The following is a 5,165-nucleotide window of genomic DNA, read 5'->3' on the forward strand; positions in this document are numbered from 1 at the left end:
AACACTGAGGTACAAGTGAAATAATAAAGTTGAAACACCAACATAAACCACAATAAGGAAGTTACTCAATTACAATAACTGAATCCATAGTGGTTGCTTTTTAATTTCCCTTTGTAGCGTAGCTGTTGACTGTGTGGCCAATAGATGGTTATCTATGACCAATAACATCCCCAAATCATGTCATCACTAGGCCAAAGTGATGCTATGTCTAAATATGTTGCCTCAGCCTATGAAATGATAAAAGAAAGATGGCAATAATTTGCAGGATGGCGTGGTGGGGGGTCATTTATCCCTTGAACGGAACCATAAAGACACAATGTACAAAAGCAGTGACTTCTAGTTGAGTTAAATCGTGTATGTAACCTTTCACCTCCCAGGCAATTATGAATTTTCTGCCATGTTTACAATGCCATCGATCGCTGTCGTTAGGCTCCTGTAATTAATTGACAAAAGATGGCCACATAATCCCGTCTAACTGTGTGTGCTGCGTCTGCCTCAGGAGAGGTTATCGTCAGGATCAGAGCCGAATGTAATGAGGGTGTATGGCACAGGAGATAATGCCAGAGAATGTGTGGTGGTGTGTGTGGGTGTAAGAAAGACTGTTTGTTGTCCTAACCCTGGTGGGGCCTGGTATTCTAAAAGGTAAGTCTGGTAGAATTTTAAATATGTCACCACCCTGCTGTAGATTGGGGGGGGGGGGGGGGGGTCTGTGAATGGTCTCAGTCAATGTCTGTTATTTTGTTTAAATAAAGACTTTTCTACAATAAAGGACAATGTTGTGCAGGTAGGACTACGTGAAGACTATGTGAAGACATGTGGTTGCCCATACCAGGAACACAAACCAACCATTCCCTAATTGTACCGATGCTTACATTCATGAATTGTTTTTTTTTTACCACTTTGAAGAAGTGCAACAAGTTGTAATCACAACACTGACACATTATCTCCTTATAAAGGTGCTATGAGAAACGTGTTAGCAAACAGGTGCGTGTCACAGAAACAGAGCAGCATTATCATATAGAGTCATATTTGCTTCCACCTGATGAGCTTAAGTCACCCTTCCTTTAACTATAGTTAGGTTGCATGTTTGGTGCTGACCAAGTACTGTACAGTGGGTTTGTCAGAGCTTTTCCACCAGTTCATGAGAGCAGTGAGAATACACACTTTTACATTAGAATCATCATTTGAACCCTGAATGCAGCTTTGGGAAGCCGTCAGATGTACCCAGTTTAAAATCATATATCTAATTTAAATATAATATTTTTTATTGTTATTGACATACAATCACATGCTAGAAAGAAACTTGGTTATCCTCTAACTGCTGTGGCAATAAGTTTTAACAACATTAAATGTTAAATTAAATGTTTTGTTCACCATTTGTCTTAGTTACAACTGTGCTGTTGACATTAAACCCCTAAACCAACCATTAAAAGTGGTTTTAAAGGAGGTCTCTGACCCCTCCACCTAAGTACCTAGAAGAATCAAAATTGTATCCAGTTGTTTCTTTTTCAGCCTTATTTCTTCTCTCAATGACCTCTTCAATAGCTGATATCTAAATCTTCACTCCAGTTCAACTACACTCTGCTGCGGCTCCAAACGCTCTGAGCAAGGTTTCCCCCCACAGCTTTCTTGTCTTCTGTACTCTGCTCTGAGCAGCCACTTCACTGCTGAGATGAACAAGATGGAACGCAAGAACCAGACTACTGCAAGGGCATGCTGCCCAGCAGCCAGGCTTTGATCTGCTCTCTGAGTCAAACACACTGAACTCCCCTTGGCAACCGGTGGGGTTAGACCCAGGTGTATCTCCTCCTTCTTTCTGCTTACTCTCAGCAGAAAAAGACTGCTGCTGTATGAACAATAGAAAAGAATATGATTAAACAATAATAATTATCTAATTCTACTATCAAATCTGTTTGGGAAAACAGTGCCTTGACTTTTTGAGATGTGAATTAAGTACTTGCTCCATAAGACAAACTTTAATTTTGTATATTCACCCTGAAACTTTATGAATGTATATAAAAATAAGAATAATTCTCTCTTTATTTCCTCCACATGAAGATGAGCGAGAAGGATCTGTTTCCTACTGAGGCTGTTGTGGGAGTTTTTTCCTTGTTGTCATCGCCGGTCTAACATCAGTAGTGCCATTTTCATTTAGTGTTATCAGACGGTGGGCGTTGTTAGAAAGCTCATGGAGCCTGTAAGTGTAGTTAAGAGCTACACAAATAAACCTGACATTCAAAGAAAGCTCAGTATAGTTAAGAAAGGTGACTGCATCTGTATTTTCCAAGAAAAAAGCATACTGATTCCTCATAGTGTACTTTTAGGGTTGTTTACTAACAGAAAACAGCTGAATGATTTTTTTTTTTCTTCCATTCCGTCTTCCTTAGCTAATTACTTACATCCTTCAGCTAAAAACTCGTGGTTTTTAATTTATGCCTCCAGTATCGTAGTCACAACAGAAAAACTGAATTTATGCAACATTTTAACCCCGCATTTCCTCTTATGTCCAAACTAGTATAAACATCATGGCACACCACCATACTATATGCTTGAGTGTGTTTTAAATTGAAAGAGCATTTACCAATCCATACCCATACAGTACTTATGCAGCTAAAAAGCCTTGCTTGATTACCATGCAAAATACAAATGATGTGCTCTACATTGTTCAAGAGAAGGCTATCAAAGTGACATGCTGACATCTAAATCACATCACAAGTCTATACAATGTATCTAATGGAGCTTGTATAGCTACTCCTCTGTGTCTTAAATGCATCTGTAAACTAGAAAACAACGTTTGTATGAATAGCTGCAGTGTTTCATACTGAATCATGTGCTTGTTGAGGTCATAACAATGTCAGTGGTACTGTAACGCAGAGTTTTTAACTGATAGTTAAATGGTGGAGTTTAGATTTAAGGCAGCACAATTCTGTCTGTGTATTATTATTACCTGTTATCACACAGTAGGGAATGTACAGTGTATAACCAGGAGAACAATATGCTATATTATAGTAGTGTCATAGTGTCATCTATTATGGTAATAGTGTACATCTGTGGACATTTTTGTCAAGTGCGTGCGTGCGTGCGTGCGTGCGTGTTTGTCTGTCTGTGTGTAATCACCAGGGTTCCTTGTCAGAGAAAGGGCAGGCAGGGTCCCAGAGGTGTCAGAACGGACAGCAGGGAGCAGACAGAGGTGACACAGGGAGAGGACTCTGGTGACATTTGCTCAGTGGGAACCGACCATCACAGTATAATGACGAACAAGGTCCGCTTTTACTAATGAGAAAAACAAGGAGGAGGATGTGAGCACAGAGATTGCATGACATCCACATGCTCAGTCAGTGATACATGCATAAACTCAAACATACACACTTCTTTGTCCATGAAATAAAGTTTCTTTCTGTGCTTGATTTTAGATAATAAAATGAAAATCAACTAATTGTTTCTTGCAAAAGGTATACAGGCAGTACACAACACACACACACACGAACACACACACACACACACACCTGTGTTTATGCAAATGGTACACATTCACTAGACCAATTCAAAAGCCCTCTGGCTAAACAAAGCTCTAATGTAGCATTCTCTGCGTATTGACACACACTTGACCGGAGGCTGCTGTGAAGCAGTGAAGCACACTCTCAGTTTAGACCAACCATTGGCAGTCTCTCTGCATCTCAATAACAGCATGTCCCAGGGCTGTCGGGACTCACAGTAGCTGGTCAGGAATTAATTAAAAGTGTGTTTGTGTGCCTGTGTGTGTGAGTGTACACACGTATTATTTGGTATTTAGTTAATTTCGACCTTCTCTGCATTATAGTACTGATTGTCTTCTACCTGTATAGTGTATTCATAATTAGCTTATAACAGTTTGAGTGGTCTCTTTTGGTCTTTTGAAGCTGTGTGAAGTTCCCGCCTGTTTCAAATGCTCCATTATCATCCCAGTCTCAGTCATAACAGGCCCCTTGCTAGACCCCCTGCAGTTTGCCTACTGGACGAACAGGTCAGTGGATGATGTAGTCAACACAGGACTGCACTACATCCTGCAACACCTTGAGTCTCCAGGGACATATGCAAGAATCCTGCTTGTGGACTAGTTCAACGTTCAACACCATCAGCCTGGACATCCTTCACACCAAGCTCACCCAGCTCACTGTGCCAGCACCACCTGCCAGTGGATCACTAACTTCATGAGCCCCTGGACAATTAGCACTGGCGCCCCCCAGGGGTGTGTGCTCTCCCCGCTGCTCTTCTCCCTCTACACCAATGACTGCACCATAAGAGACCCGTCTGTCAAACTCCTGAAGTTTCGCATACGATACTACAGTCATGAGCCTCATCCAGGACGGTGATGAGTCTGCATACAGATAGGAGGTTGAACAGCTGGCCCTCTAATGTGGTCAGAACAACCTGGAGCTTAAGACGCTTTAAAACTGCAAGACAACAGTGGAGTTTAGGAGGAGCTCCCCCAACTCTGTCCCCCATCACCATACTCAATAGTATGGAAACCTTTAGATTTTTGGGATCCACAATCTCCCAGGACCTTAAGTGGAAGTCTATAACAGATACCATCATCAAGAAGGCCCAGCAGAGGATGTAGTTCCTGTGCCAGCTTAGGACGCTGCTAATCCATTTTTAAACAGCTATTATTCAGTCTGTACTCTGTTGATCCATCACTGTCTGGTTTGGATCTTCCACCAAACAGGACAGGAACAGACTACAGCAGAAAGTCAGGACTGCAGAGAAAATAATTGGTTGTAACCTGCCCCCCATTCAGGACCTACTTGTCCAATGTCAGGAAACAGGCAGGAAACATCACTGCAGATCCATCTCACTCTGGACACAACCTGTTCCAACTTCTCCCCTCTGGTAGGTGCTACAAAGCACTGTACGCCAAAACTAAGACAGGAACAGTTTCTACCCACAGGCCATCTCTTGTTCTCTGATGAGAAGTCCAGACACACAGTGCAAGGAACAATCCCAACAATTGTTGAAATTCAGTTTCTTTTTTAAAACAAATACCATAATTTAAACACATCTACGGATGCGGTGCATGCTGTATATATCTATTTTATACATATATACATATATACATATATACATATATACACACATATACATATATACACACATATACATATATATATACATTTACACACACATAT

The sequence above is a fragment of the Morone saxatilis genome, unplaced genomic scaffold (genome assembly GCF_004916995.1).
Source record: "Morone saxatilis isolate NCDOM2014 unplaced genomic scaffold, NCSU_SB_2.0 Contig23, whole genome shotgun sequence".
NCBI lineage: Eukaryota > Metazoa > Chordata > Actinopteri > Moronidae > Morone > Morone saxatilis.